General features: G+C 43.8%; 1 long non-coding RNA gene across 2 annotated transcripts in view; it reads right to left on the reverse strand.

Moving 5' to 3' along the window:
• Positions 1 to 6,752, reverse strand: part of LOC148508647 (uncharacterized) — a 129,428-nt gene extending 122,676 nt beyond the window's left edge. Inside the window, exon 1 of one of the 2 annotated variants that reach the window (XR_015869562.1) lies at positions 6,711 to 6,752. This is a non-coding gene — a long non-coding RNA (uncharacterized LOC148508647). The remainder of the gene's footprint in view (positions 1 to 6,710) is intronic. The other variant, XR_015869563.1, reaches the window with a different exon arrangement.
• Positions 6,753 to 16,722: the final 9,970 nt, after the last annotated feature.

A 16,722-nucleotide genomic window follows, 5' to 3' on the forward strand; every position in this document is an offset into this window, starting at 1 on the left:
ACCATAAATAAATAATTTGCGATTCAGAGAAGTTGTCACGTGGATCAATCAAGTATACTCCATTATACAGCAACAGCAGCGCAATCTTTTTTCTGTTTATCTTGTAGTTTGTGTTATGTCAGTCTAGCAACTGACATCAAGGTGTGCTGCGCTGGTGCTAGTATATATTCATACACAGTAGTATACCATCAATATTGTCTCTACTACGATTGTTATATAAGGAGCGCTAGGTAGGAATTGAGATCCCAAGATCTCAACTCTTTTTTCTTCATTTGAAGCAGGCCAACCCTTTTTACGGAAGCCATAGAGGACAAACAAGGTGTCCGACTTCCTAAACGAGGAAGTGCGGTCAACATAAATCCTTAAGGCCCGCACAACATCCAAAGTGGCCTCACCCACTGAAAGATCAGGTGAGTTAAAAGCCGGCACAATGATTTCCTCGTTGATATGGAAACGTGAAACAACCTTGTGAAGAAATTCAGGACAAGTGCGCAGCACTGCCCTGTTCCCATGAAAAATCAGGAAAGGGGGTCTACAGGATAGAGCCCTAAGTCAGAAACACGTCTTGCCGAAGCGATGGCCAGAAGGAAAATTGTTTTAGCTGTCAGCCATTTAAGGTCCACTGAGCCCAGTGGTTCAAACGGCGGTCCCTGGAGAGCCCTCAGGACCACAGCTAAATCCCAAGGCGCCACCGGTGGAACAAATGGTGGCTGAATTCAAAGAACACCTTGCATAAAGGTGCGCACATCAGGGATTGTAGCAATCCTACGATGGAACCAGACGGACAGGGCAGACACCTGTACTTTCAAAGAAGCAAGGCGAAGCCCATGATCTAGTCCCGCCTGTAGGAAAGCCAACACTCTAGACAGACGGAACTCCCGAGGTGCATAACCTCTCGGCCGACACCACTGGAAGAACGTATGCCACACACGATGGTATATTCTTGCAGAAGAAGGCTTCCAAGCTCTTAGCATAGTTCGGACTACAGAGCTGGAAAACCCCCTGGACCTTAACATGGCCGTCTCAACAGCCATGCCATCAAAGACAGCCGATTCAGGTCCGGGTGAAGACAAGGACCCTGTGACAGTAGGTCTGGTCATAGCGGCAACTGCAGAGAACTGTCCACGGACAGACCCTGAAGGTCTGAGAACCAGTGCCGCCTAGAGCTCAACAGGAGCGTCCCTCCTTCCTTTTCACGACTTATGAACGATTCTGTTAAAAAATATGTACAAGCCCCTCTCTCTATTCATGCTAATCTAGCTAGAGCTGAAAAGGAAGCTTTACATGCTCTAAACCAAGACCGTTCAATTGTCATACGACCGGTGGATAAGGGTGGTGGCATAGTGCTACAAGATTTACAACCATACAAGAAAGAGATAACTAGACAGCTGGCCGATACCAATACATATGATAAACTCTCTAAGGATCCCACATGTGAATTCCACAAAGAATTACAAAGAATTTTACAAAAAGCAGTGGATGAAAAAAATATTGATTCAAAAACATTTCAAGCCATTCAACAAAAGAATCATATCACTCCCATCATTTATACTGTCCCAAAAATACACAAAAATTCACAGTGCCCACCAAGGCACCCAATTATCTCAGCCCTTGGATCAATGTACCAACCTGTTTTGCTACTATTGGACTCTCTCATCCAGCCACATGTTATACGACAACCCACATGTTTGAAGGATACAACAACATTCCTAAACTTACTAAAAAACATCCAAAGGCTCGAGCAAGATGTAATGATGTGAGTAATGGATGTCCAGAGTTTATACATGTCCATTCCCCATGCAGCAGGAATAACAGCCATGGACACTTTCTGGATAAATTGGACTCACCATTGGGAATAGACAAGGAGTTATTTATACAACTGTTGACTCTTACGTTGTCCTGCAATTATTTTTTATTTGATGGGGAATATTACCTTCAGCAATCCGGATGTGCGATGGGGTCCAATGTGGCCCCATCCTATGCAAACATCTATATGTTTGAAAATGAAGAAGAGCTAATTTTTCAATCCACCACCATCAATCAACATATACAGCTCTACACTCGCTACATCAACTATGTGTTTTTACTGTGGTCTGGAGGTAGCAAGTCATTCGACACTCATGATGGCCATTAATAATTCTGCTTCTCCCATAAAATTTACCTATAGGTTGAGTAAAATAGAAATTGATTTTTTTGGATGTAAAAATCACAGTTTCTGAAGGGGAGATTTCAACTACAGTCTTTCAGAAAGATGCTGACAGAAACACACTTTTGACCGCGGGTAGCCATCATCCAGCATCCCTTAAAAAAGGCTTAGCATTTTCACAGATGATAAGAACAGCACGCATCACCAGCGACTGGAATGAGTTACCAACGCGCCTGGATGAAGTGATCCACAAGTTTCAGGAACGGGGTTACCCATGAAAACAGTTATCCTCAGCAAAACAACGGGTACTTAAACTCAATAGAAATAATTTATTATTAACAAAACCTAAGAACATTAAAAAAGATCGCTTCCCTTGGGTGACTACTTTCTCCACTTCTAGTGGGATACTTCCTAAAGCATCCAGAGCCCTGTGGCACTTGTTGCAAATGATCAGGACCTCCCTGGTTTAAGGAACATGCAACCAATGATGTGTTATAAACATGGCAAAAACCTCAGGGACCTTTTGGTCAATATAGATATTACTGATTATCAATCAAAAGCAAGTACCACATTTTTAAAAAAGCCTGGGTGTTATAAATGCCCATCCTGCGTTACATGCAGTTATTTACTGGCAACACCTTCCAGCGTCCACACACGGGCACAACATATAAAATTTGACATGTGCTGTCATGCATTTTCAAATTCGTAATATACTTGATCACATGCCCCTGTGCTCTGTGATATATCAGTATGACTTCTCGGACCTTCAAAGAGCGGATGGCTCTCCATCGGTCCGCCATTCGTATGGCCTTGAATGGCAGAGATATGGACCAGCCGTTGGGGAAACACTTTAAAACTGCATGACATCAACTGTCAACATTGTGCTACAAAATTATTGACCACGTCCTGGAATTACCGAGGGGAGGTGATCGTGTAGCAGCTCTTATGACATTGGAGGTGAAATTGATCCTACGTATGAATACCGTCCATCCTGGTGAACTAAACGATCGCATTGCTTGGAATGTGTTCATCTAATTTTTATCACTCAATTCATCCTTGTTTCAGTTTCTTAATTTTTCATGACTATTTCTTATGACATGTTGTGGTTATATACTGTATGTGGATTCCTTACTGAAACACCTCTGTTTTTTAACCATTTGATTATTCGGCTAATTCTAGGCCTACTTTAGTACATATATGTATACTGTTATTGTCTATTTTCTATCTGCCTTCTTTCTTATTTTTTCATTTAGTTTGTTTTTTTTATCCTACATGAGTTTATATTTGCTCGTTATGTTATGTTTGTTTACTGTTTCCATGACACTTTATTTTATTTTACTTCATTTTTTATAAAAATCCGCCCTGATTCAGAGCGAGTGCTCACAAATAGCGAGCACCTCTGAATCAGGACCACAGTACTATGCCTGTATTTTTTTCTTTTTCAGATACTTCGCAGCCGCAGGAGCGTAAACGGTTGATATGGCAACTGCTGGAGGTGAGTCGGGTGCAGGGCTGGATTCAGGGCCACATGTGCCTGGAGCTGAAAATGACCAATGGCCTATTATTAGAAGCAGAGTAGGTGTGATCAGTGCTGTGTGGGTGTGTACACCCCTATACTCTGCATACATATGTAAAAGAAAAACAAATGCTACATTTTGTGAGGTAAATAGAAATACAATTTACTACTTATGATTTATGGCCGACTGTGTGGAGAGTAGATGGCCAGTCAACATCATGTTGTCATGACAATGGGCCTATTTCTATGTGGAGGCCTGGAGCTGTAGCTCCATCCACCCCATTGTTAATCTGGCCCTGGTCGGGTGATGCCATCCCAAGAGGGGCCCGCTCCCTCCGGATACGCGATTGCGAGTGTTGGGTTACTTGCAGTGACAGGCCCCGCGGCCGCAGTAGCATTTCAGGTTGTCATGGAAACCTCCGAAGGTGAGACGGGTAATGTCATCTCCGGGCGACCCGTGCCCTCCTGTCACGTGATCACGGCTGTGGAGCAGTGTTACGCTATTCTTTATCGGGTGGGGTATATAGGTGAGTGCTTATTTGTATATTTGTATGTATATGCTTCCTGACGACGGGGCTGCAAGGGCCTTGAAACGTTGAACTGAATTTAAAAAGTTATTTATATTTAAAATCCTGGAGTGCCGATTGGTGTTCTGCCTCAAAGTAGGACAGCACACTTCCAGATCTATATATATATATATATATATATATATATATATACACACACACACAAATGTTTTGGGAAGACGGCACTCAGACGACTTTTTAAAATAATACAATCACACAGCCAAGTAGTATCAACGTTTCAGAACCTGTATTGTAGTTCTTTCGTCTGACGAAAGAACTACAACACAGGTTCTGAAACTGTCAGAAGCTGGAGGCAATCAGCGGCCGCTAACTGTAGAGTGGCCACTGATTGGCTCCGGCTTCTGACAGTTCCCACATGGGCTGGTCAGTGAGTAAGGAGCCAGAGCCAATCAGCGTCCGCTTTGGCTGCCAGTTCCTGACTCACTGAACAGTCGGGAGCTTGTTAGCGCTGTATGTGGTCACACACATACAGCCCTAACCTTAGTAAATGGTTCCGGTGTCCATTTTTCCTTTGCAAAGACCCCTCTGGATGATACGGAGACCAGCGTGATGGAGGAGGTGAGTATAGAATCTTAATTGCAGGTACTCTAAATTGGACAAGGGGACGTGATCACCTGGCAGCAGGTAAGTATATGTGAGTGGATAGGTGTGTAATAAACTTTTACTTGTCACGGTGTGTGTGTAGTGTCTTTATTTAACTATTTATTTTACAGTGGAGGTACGGGCGCCGGACATCTGCTGGCACTTGTAGTTCCACAAGTGCCAAAGGGCAGGCATGCTAGCACCAGTAGTTCCACTGTAAAATACAATAGTTTCAAACAAATTAACCCTTTCTTACCCCCGTACCCACAGCCCAGGGGTGCAGGGAAGAGCCCTGGGCTTCAGACCAAGTCTTGGGTCTCGGGGGAGGGACCCTTTATTGGGGGGTCCTCATCTCCCCTGAGATCCCCAGCTTGGCCCATCTGGCTTGGACTGATAATGCTTTGGCCATGGCGTCCCGGTGAAAGGGTCTCCGGGCTGTGGCATTACAGCCCGCCCGTTATGGGTCCGGTGCTGGTTTTATTATAGGGGGACCCCTACGCAATTTTTTTCCCCTATAATTAAAACCAGGATTGGCCTTGCAGCTAGGTGCTGGTTCCTAAATTACGTTGGAACCCTACTCATTTTGTTCCCCGCAATTTTAGAAACCAGGACTGGCTGGCAAGTCCGGGCCTGGTTAGGCTTTTGGGGGGTGACCCTATGTCATTTTCTAAATAAAAAAACACTTTATATTAGGTATTCAGGCAGAAACATACATAAATCACACTGATCTGTGTATGTTTCTGACAAATTCGCAGCTCAGGAGGTGGTCTGTTTGAAACATCAATTTATCAGTGAGTTTGCCTCAAACTCACCCAAGATTGTAAACTCGATTCATTGTAAATTTGCGAGTTGCAACTTTTTCATGTAAAGTACTTACAATGGTAAATACGCTAATATTACTTGTGTTCTTTTGATACTTAAATTACGTCTAATTTGCACTGAACTCAGCATCGGGCCGCTATACTGTATTTATTATTCTGGTTTATTTATGTCAGAATGTCTGTAGTAAGCTAGAATAAATAACTCATAGCTCCAGTTACTGCCAATTAAAGTGGGAGATGAGTTGTTTAGGTTTAGCAGCAATCTGCATATACTTACTGTGGACTGACTTGCAATTTTTACAGTTTACATTAAGCAATAATTGTTTAACTGACATAAAGAAGGGAGCTATGTAACTGTACATATGTGCTGTATAAGGCTAATCATAAATGGTTAATTACACTTAACCCTCTGCTTTAGTGAATATGTATGAGCACTTTACTAGTTTTCATGGTTACATTTCTATGCCACTCTAGGTCATGCTGAAATGCAGCAGCTGCCATTTGCATGACATAACCTTAATGTGCATTGCAATTTTCTAATGGTTTTAACCTCAGAGGCTACTTGCATGCAAATCTCTTAATAGTACTAAATCATAAAAGCTTTACAAATGTTTCAAGCCATGTAGGTTTAATTTCCCAAACATGGTTTCATGTGGCTTGGTAAATTGAATAAAAATATGAAATAAAAGATAATAGAGGCTGGTTGTATTATTTGTGCAGTAAACACATTTATACACTTGCAAATATTATTGTTACATCATGAGACTATTATATATATATATATATATATATATTTATATATATATATATATAGTTTAACAAGCGTCTGGCACTCCACAATAGGGTAGAAAACCTTGCCTTGTTGCCTTCCCAAGGGTATGACCCCAAACAATATAGAAGCAGGTGGGCGGCACTCGTAGGGCTTGTAAATAATCAGGAAAAGTACTTGACCTTTAGACCATTTATTGCCAACGTTTCAATCCCGCTCAGAGGATTTTTCTCAAGGCTCAACAAGAATGTACAAAAGACAAACATTTAAATAGAGACAAACAACTCACCCAAGTGCTGAGACTGGACACCACGAACAGGAAGAAGTGACGTCACCCGGCTGCGTCCCGTAGTCCACGTGTTCACCACCCGCGTTATCGACAGTAACCAAGGCAACCAAGACGCCAGCTCCGACATGCAGGAGACGGACGTGGGGATACAGGGACCATATCGCAGCAGAGTATCACCATCAATAGATCCTGAGGGGGCATCAATAAAAAAGTGACATCAAACCACAACCTATAATTTGAAAACTAAAATAAACAAAATGACCAAAAATACACATAGAGAAAATATCTGTGAATAGGGACTGACAGTATGAGTACACGTGCAGGCAGAAGAATGCTAGAATATGTCTAAAATTAGTATCAAAAGCTATTAGAAAAAAATTACCAAAAAATTTATTATATACCTCATGCAGTATATAACCCGCAAAAATATTGATAGTGTAGTGGAACACAAAAGAGGGACCAATGACAATGTGCAAAAATTAGTATAATGCTCCAATTGATCAAAAAATATCGATCAATCGGAAAAAACATTGATTAATCCAAAAAATAACTGTAAATCAAAAACATAATCCAGTTAAACTGAGAAAGGGAAAAACTATTTATTGGGGCTATTGGAATACCAAATAGGTACCAAAAACTATTGGTAAAGACTTTTAAGGTTACTAGTTGTAGGGGCTTATATAACACCTGAACATAACAGGTCCCAAAACTAAACCAAAAAAGAGAAAAATGAAAAAAGTAAATAAAAAAAGTTGAAAAAAGCTTTTTATAGAAAGTTATAAAAAACAGGAAAGTTGTAAATTTTCATTCAGCACATGAGGGGCCACACTGTTCATCTGATGGATCCATCTGGCTTTCAATCTTAAAAGGGCTTTTTCCCATCGCCTCCTCTAATGAGAGGTGGAATGTGGTCGACCACTTTGTACCATAAGGTGGCTAAAGAGTGATTATTTAATTTAAAATGGCGTGCGACCGGCTGGTCCGATTCTCTTCCATTTAGAGCAAGGCGGGTGGCTGAACGGTGTTGCGCAATCCTTTCACGGAATTGACAGATGGTCTTCCCGATATAGACCAGGCCACATGGACATCTAATGGCATAAATCACAAAGGAACTTCTACATGTCAATGTGTGTTTGATTGAGATCTTCCTGCCAGAATATGGGTGCATGATATAATCGCCCGTCTCCATATACCTGCAAGTAACACACCCAAGACATCGAAAACATCCTGGTCTTTTAGTAAGTAAATTATCTTGAGATATTTTCAGAAATCTAGTAATGTCATTTCTGACTAGATGATCTTTCAAATTTGAACCCCTACGGTAGGCTTGCATCACTCTGTAGTCCTTTAGGCATTTCAAATTAGGATCCGAGGTAATTAAAGGCCAATGTTTCTTAACCGAGTGCCTAATGGAAGTGCTGGCTTTATTGAATGAGTTCACAAAAATCATTTTCTTTTGGTTTTCATGTTTTGGTTTTGGTAACTGTTGTAGCGATATTTCTCTCGGGATACTAAGGGCCTTAGTTTGAGCCCTCTCCAAATCCTTCAAACAATAGCCTCTACAGAGAAATTTATGGAGCATGAGGTCCATTTGTTATTTTGATTCCTTTACATCACTGACAATTCTTCTGATTCTCATGAATTGTGAGAAGGGTAAACCCATTTTTAGCGCTGGAGGGTGGTGGCTAGTGGCATGCAGGAAAGTATTCCTGTCTGTGGGCTTTCTGAAGATATTCGTATCAATCGTCGATCCGTTCCACAATAGTTCAACATCTAGAAAATGGATTTTGTAAGGATCATGTTCAAATGGGAACTTGATGGAATGGTGTATAGAATTGATAGACAACACAGTTTATTCAAACTCCAAAGCTATACCAGACCAGATGACCAGAATGTCGTATATGTAACAAGTGTAGAGTAAACAATGTTTATTAAAGGCTGGATTTTCGAGGAACAGCTGTTTTTGTAATCTAAACATGAATATGTTTGCCAAGGAGGGTGAGACATTGTAACCCATGCTACATCCTTGTAGTTGGAGATAGAAGAGACCATTAAAGTAAAAATAGTTCCATGATAAAGTAAGACATAAAAGGTCAACAAAAAGATTAACATTAGGACCTTTGAAATCTTCTTTATGCGTCAAAATCTATAACATAGCTGAAATACCCTCATCATGTGGAATACTGGTGTAAAGGTTCACCACGTCAATCGTGCAAAGAAGAATTGACTGGTGGAAATTAGATGCGGATTGTAATTTCAGCAATAATGAGGTGGTGTCTTTTAGAAACGATGGTTCTGACTGAATCAAAGGTTGGAGATAGAAATCAAGAAATTTCAACACCACACTGTAGATAGAGTTACGGGCCGAGATTATGGCTCTGCCAGGTGGAGAAATCAAGCATTTGTGGACTTTGGGCAGGGTGTATAGAGTAGGGGCCACCGGATGGGGTTCCAATAATCTTTTCATAGTACTTTCAGTAATGTAATTATTGTCAACCGCATCTTGAAGAATATTTTTTCATTCATTCATATAGTCCATGGTGGGATCAGACTGGAGTTGTTTATATACATTTGTGTCACCCAATTGTCTGCAAATCTCAGCACAATATGATGTGGTGCCTTGTATTACAATTGCCCCACCTTTATCGGCGGGGCGAATGATGATAAATTTATTTTGGCTCAACGATCTAAGAGCTTTGTTCTGATCTCCAGTAAGATTAGAAAATTGTTTACTCAAATTGGAATCAGTCATTATTTCTCCTTCATCCACTAGGGTCAGCCTAAATGTTGAGCCAAGGGAGCTGGTTACATACAAGAGCTCTCTGCTAAAAATCAATGGATCCTCGATCAGCATGAGGATCAGACAGGCAGCTCACTGCCCCTGCCTGTCTGCTTCATTGGAGCTGCCGGGAGACGTCATCACCGTTGCTTTCAGTGCGCGCTGGGGTCTTGGCAGAGGCACTCCCGCTATCTCCCGTGGTCCCAGAGGCAGGGGTAGGGCCACTGCATCCTCCTTCCAGCAGGATAAGGCTTCAGTTAACCCTCCAACATTACGCGCTCCCTTCTCTCCTGGGGGACCCCAGGGTGGGAGCTCGCCTTTGCTACTTCAAGGAAGTTTGGACCAAGTCTGGCCAGGACGCGTGGGTCCGGGACATCATTATTCAGGGGTTGAAGCTGGATTTTCAGATCCAACCTCCTCCTCGTTTTTTCACAACCGGTTTACCGGCATCTGCGAACAAATGGGTTTTTATACAAGAGGCAATACAAAAGCTACTGTCTTCTCGAGTAATAGTGCATGTCACTATCCACCAGCAGGGTCAAGGTTTTTATTCCAGCTTGTTTGTGGTTCCCAAGACAGACGGCTCGGTGAGACCCATTCTGAACTTGAAACATCTCAATTGTTATTTGCGGACTTTCAAGTTCAAGATGGAGTCCCTGCAATCCGTCATTGCAGGGCTAGAAAGGGGCGAGTTTCTCGTATCCTTAGACATAAAGGATGCTTATCTCCAAATTCCCATTTGGCCTCCTCATCAGGCATTCCTTCAGTTCGCAGTGCGGGCCTCTCATTTTCAATTCCAGGCCTTACCTTTAAGTTTTTCATCAGCACCAAGAGTGTTCATGCAGTTCATGGCAGTAATAATGGCCCTTCTTCGGATAAAAGGGGTTACTATCGTCCATTACTTGGACGACCTACTCCTCAAGGCTCCATCAGTCTCTCAATTACTGCAGGACATCCAGGTAACACAGTCTGCTGTTGCAACACGGATGGATCCTGAATTACCAAAAGTCTCATCTGCAGCCTACACAGCGTCTGCCTTTCATAGGGATAATTTTGGACACAGTGGAGCAGAAGGTATTTCTTCTGCAGGAAAAAGTCACCTCCATCCAACAAATGGTGCGATTGATACTGCGTCATCGCAGGGTGTCAGTGCACCTGTGTATTTGCCTTCTGGGAAAGATGGTTGCGTCTTTTGAGGCCATCCAATACGGGAGGTTCCATACCCATCCATTCCAACTAGACCTTCTCTCTCAGTGGTCAGGGTCCCACCTCTTCCTTCACCAGCGAATTCAACTGTCACCCAGGACTCGGACATCTCTCCTTTGGTGGCTGAATTCCTCTCACTTATCGGCAGGCAAGAGGTTTGCATTGTGGGAATGGATTCTCCTCACCACAGACGCAAGTCAGAGAGGATGGGGCAGTGACTCAGGGAAGACACTTTCAGGGCACTGGACTCAGCTGGAGGCAGTACTGCCCATAAAAATTCTGGAGCTAAGGGCCATGTTCTATGCTCTTCAGGTGGCACATCCTCTGTTGAAGGGCCAGTCCATCAGAGTGCAATCTGACAATGCCATGGCTGTGGCATACATCAACAAACAGGGCAGTACCAAGAGTCAGTCGGCCATGTGGGAGGTAAGCCGCATTCTTCTCTGGGCAGAGGAATATGCGGTAGTGATATCAGCAATTTTCATACCAGGGGTAGAAAATTGGGAGGACAACAGGACATTCATCCGGGAGAGTGGATGCTCAATTCGTAGGTCTTCCAACAACTGATTCAGCATTGAGGTCTCCCTCAGGTAGATCTTATGGCGTCAAGAATGAACCATCAACTGCCATGTTACTGCTCCAGGACAATGGATCCACAGGCAGTGGCAGTGGATGCTCTAACAGCTCCTTGGCGGTTTCGGTTTGTCTACCTGTTTCTGCCACTCCCACTCCTTCCTCGTCTGCTGCAAAGAATCAAACGAGAAGGGGTAAAGGTTCTGTTGGTGGCTCCAGACTAGCCCAGACGGTATTCCAACCTACGTCTTCTTCTGATAGACGACCCGTGGGCTCTTCTTCTGCAAGAAGATCTACTCCAACAGGGCCTGTTTATTTATCAGGACTTAAAGCGGCTTTGTTTGATGGCGTGGCTGTTGAAAGGGCTCTTTTAAGAAAGAAGGGTATCCCTTCCAGGGTGATTCCTACTATGTTAAGGGCTAGAAAGGAAGTTACCGATCTGCCCAGCTATTTTGTCGCGCCATGGACTTGTGGCATACCGTGGTATTCTTCAACAAAGGATATGCTACGGCATGTAATACAGTGCTTAACCGCTGGGTGGCGAGTGCTCCACTGTTGTAATTGCATGTAATACAGTGCTTAACCGTTTGGTGGTGAGTGCTCCACTGTTGTAATTTGTACTGAATGCCTTGTACTGAATGCCATACTGTTAAAATTACAGTAAATTGGATGGATATCACATTCACAGCATTTGCATGTTCGCACAACCAATACTGTATTTTTAATGTCACATAATGTACATACCGTACACTACAGTACTGTACCGTACAGTAAGATCTTATAACAGGATGCAAATCACTGCACATACTGTACCTGTACAGTATTGTACATACGGTGCAGTAACTGAACAGTAGAGAAGTTGCCCGAGTTGTTATCATGGTATAACCGATACTATAGATTAATGAGATGCACGCACAGCTTTCACTAAGATGGAATGAATTACAGTATGACAATTTTTTTTTAAATTAAAAACAGCAGCGGGAGAAGTGCACAAGGATGAGGCCGCTCTGTGTGGTTCACTGTAGCTGTTGTGTGGGCTAGTGGTTAGGTGATCACTTTGGTAGAATTATGGTCCCGGGTTCGATCCCTGGAAAAGAATATACCATACCGTATACTGTATTTTTTTTTTTATTGACACTGTCTGCTGTGGACACTATAGTGAAACTACTTTAGTAGTGTTGTACTGTAATACTGTAGTGTTGTTGTTTAAAAGGCTGCTTAAAAGTAAGACATTACAAACTGCTTGTGTGTTTAAATAGTGCAAAACTTTCATCAATGGCTGCGCTGTGGTGGCAGTCTGCTTCGAGGAGTTGCAATGGGATTTCATGCACATGCCCAGTGGAGGGGTAACAATGGAATCTGTAGCGCCAAGAGAGGGCTCTGTATTTCAAACTGTGCGCATAAAATGCAAACATGCAACAACGCAGATGCAGTCTCGGCCTTACACACTATAGCGACATCTCTTGGACTACGAATAGTGACCATTGCCAAGGACACCATCCCCCATCTGCTAGGACAACTAGTGTGCCGCTATGAATGTGCCTGTACTGTATATTAAAAACTGACGGTGCCGATGAATTTTGCACCACACAATAGTGATTTCATAACTGCAGAAACTGGTAGTGAATGGACTGTATAGAATGAGAGACAGGGCTCTGTATCACAAACTGTGTGCCTAAAACGCAAAATGCAAACATGCGACAATGCAGATGCGGTCTCGGCCTTACACACTATAGCGACGTCTCTTGGACTGTGTCTGAGAGTGGTTTCTGTCTGTGAGAGAGCTCTGTGTTCAAAGCTGACTGTGCATTAAAAGCGCAAAATAGCGTTGCATCGCAAACTCATGACAATGGTGATGCTCTTCCAACCTTGCACACTTATTTAGTACGGTAGTAGTGGGATCTGTATGAGAGAGAGCTCTCTGTATTACACAGTTGGTGCTATGGTGGCTGTCTGCCATCTGCGATGGATTAGAAATGGAGGGGGTACCTGTACAATGGGATCTGTGGCACCAAGCCATACGCCATGTAGCGCTATGCCATGGCATATGGAAGATCATCAATGAGCATGCGCAGTTGGTTGGCTGTATTACTGCAGTCAGTATGCTGTTGAATTTCCATCTCTGGCGGGCGCATGCCCAGTAGGAGGGTTGCGATGGGATTTCTGGCGCATGCCCAGTGGGCCGAGAGTCATACACAGAGCATCAGGTCCCTTCCCCCAAAGCAAGCAAGAGCCTCTCATTACCATAATAAAGGATGCTTTGTTAATCCATTTAGTGTAAGCAGTTAGCTCTGCCCTAGTGTCCTGAAAAATGCTACGAATAGTGACCATTGCCAAGGACACCATCCCCCGTCTGCTAGGACAACTGGTGTGCCGCTATGAATGTGCCTATACTGTATATTAAAAACTGACGGTGCCGTTGAATTTTGCACCACACAATAGTGATTTCATAACTGCAGAATCTGGTAGCGAATGAACTGTATAGAATAAGAGACAGGGCTCTGTATCACAAACTGTGCACCTAAAATGCAAAACGCAAACATGTGACAATGCAGATGCGGTCTCGACCTTACACACTATAGCGGCGTCTCTTGGACTGTGTCTGAGAGTGGTTTCTGTCTGTGAGAGAGCTCTCTGTGTTCAAAGCTGACTGTGCATTTGAAGCGCAAAATAGCGTTGCATCGCAAACTCATGACAATGGTGATGCTCTTCCAACCTTGCACACTTATTTAGTACGGTAGTAGTGGGATCTGTATGAGAGAGAGCTCTCTGTATTACACGGTTGGCGCTATGGTGGCTGTCTGCCATCTGCAATGGATTAGAAATGGAGGGGGTACCTGTACAATGGGATCTGTGGTGCAAAGCTATACGCCATGTAGCGCTATGCCATGGCGTATGGAAAATCATCACTGAGCATGCGCAGTTGGTTGGCTATATTACTGCAGTCGGTATGCTGTTGAATTTCCATCTTTGGCAGGCGCATGCCCAGTAGGAGGGTTGCGATGGGATTTCTGGCGCATGCCCAGTGGGCCGAGAGTCATACACAGTGCATCAGGTCCCTTCCCCCAAAGCAAGCAAGAGCCTCTCAATACCATAATAAAGGATGCTTTGTCAATCCATTTAGTGTAAGCAGTCAGCTCTGCCCTAGTGTCCTGAAAAATGCTACGAATAGTGACCATTGCCAAGCACACCATCCCCCATCTGCTAGGACAACTAGTGTGCCGCTATGAATGTGCCTGTACTGTATATTAAAAACTGACGGTGCCGATGAATTTTGCACCACACAATAGTGATTTCATAACTGCAGAAACTGGTAGTGAATGGACTGTATAGAATGAGAGACAGGGCTCTGTATCACAAACTGTGCACCTAAAACGCAAACATGTGACAACACAGATGTGGTCTCGGTCTTACACACTATAGCGATGTCTCTTGGACTGTGTCTGAGAGTTGTTTCTGTCTGTGAGAGAGCTCTCTGTGTTCAAAGCTGACTGTGCATTTGAAGCGCAAAATAGCGTTGCATCGCAAACTCATGACAATGGTGATGCTCTTCCAACCTTGCACACTTATTTAGTATGGTAGTAGTGGGATCTGTATGAGAGAGAGCTCTCTGTATTAAACGGTTGGCGCTATGGTGGCTGTCTGCCATCTGCGATGGATTAGAAATGGAGGGGGTACCTGTACAATGGGATCTGTGGCGCCAAGCCATACGCCATGTAGCGCTATGCCATGGCATATGGAAGATCATCACTGAGCATGCGCAGTTGGTTGGCTGTATTACTGCAGTCGGTATGCTGTTGAATTTCCATCTCTGGCGGGCGCATGCCCAGTAGGAGGGTTGCGATGGGATTTCTGGCGCATGCCCAGTGGGCCGAGATTCTTACACAGTCCACCAGGTCCCTTCCCCCAAACAAGAAAGAGCCTCTCATTACCATAATAAAGGATGCTTTGTTAATCCATTTAGTGTAAGCAGTCAGCTCTGCCCTAGTGTCCTGAAAAATGCTATGAATAGTGACCATTGCCAAGGACACCATCCCCCGTCTGCTAGGACAACTAGTGTGCTGCTATGAATGTGCCTGTACTGTATATTAAAAACTGACGGTGCCGTTGAATTTTGCACCACACAATAGTGATTTCATAACTGCAGAAACTGGTAGTGAATGGACTGTATAGAATGAGAATCAGGGCTCTGTATCACAAACTGTGCGCCTAAAACGTAAAACGCAAACATGCGACAATGCAGATGCGGTCTCGGCCTTACACACTATAGTGACATCTCTTGGAGTGTGCCTGAGAGTGGTTTCTGTCTGTGACTTTGCCACTACGGTTATAACTACATTACAGTGTACCACAGACGCCTGCCGTAATGAGTGAATTAGTGTCATCGTGCGTCGTGTGCCGTGCGCCATACATTATGCGCTGTGCGATGTACGACATGCATCACTTTCTATTGAAAATGGCTGCTAGGAGGCCGCGACGATTTTCCTCCGGCGAGCTCTTTGTCTTGGTGAAGTGGAGGGACCAAGCCTTCGCAACAAACCAAGACAAATTGCTTGCATATAGAAGTGCAAGTAGAGAAATACACAGGCACTACGGCCTGCGCCGCAACGTTAGGTCACTGCAGCACAGGTGGTCGGACCTGCTGGGGAGGGACAGGCCTCGCCTAGAATGGATCCGGAGGCGTATAAGGCGAAGTAAGTACAGTATTGCTGTATAATCACATGAATTACAGTATACTGTACAATAACGAATACAGTACAATGCACGACTCTGACATACTCTACATTACTGTACACTGCACTGTAGGGTGTTGGATACTACAGTATCTGACGATGACTGACAGTTGTTACCACATACTGACATGACTGGCAGACATTTGATTGACAGGCTGATTAAATCTACAGTACTGTACTGTACATGGACTAAAGGGTGACGCACTATTGGTCGACATGGCTTGTTTGTATAATAAACCTACAGTAACAAAAGGCAAGTTGATTGATCCACCATTCTAATGCCTGTCGACCAAATCTATGTTAACCTACAGTACTGTACACACTATTTATCTGTGCTGGGCCTGCCCCCTTTAAGTCTGACATTATTACTGTACGTCACGGACAGATTCAGGGGTCTCCAATCAGCTCCTAACTGTCATCTCACAGGCTGTGTTTGAAAAATGAAATTTGGGAGCTGATTGGCTGGTATCTTATCACTTCTCACTCTGTGCCCCATTTACAAACGAAGGGAAATACCAGCGGGAATTTTCGTTTAGTATCACTGTGATACAAACGAAAATTCCACTGGTACTGTATTTATTAATACCGTACTTACCCCTCCGGCGAGGTCCTGCAAAGTCCTCAGCGAGGTCCTCCGCTGGGTTGCTGGCAGCTTAACGCTGCCAGCGACGGGCTCCAGTGTCATGCGCATGTGCATGACAGGGAGACCCGGCAGTGCCTC

The sequence above is a fragment of the Taudactylus pleione genome, unplaced genomic scaffold, assembly GCF_031769625.1.
Source record: "Taudactylus pleione unplaced genomic scaffold, aTauple2 ptg000352l, whole genome shotgun sequence".
NCBI classification, from domain to species: domain Eukaryota; kingdom Metazoa; phylum Chordata; class Amphibia; order Anura; family Myobatrachidae; genus Taudactylus; species Taudactylus pleione.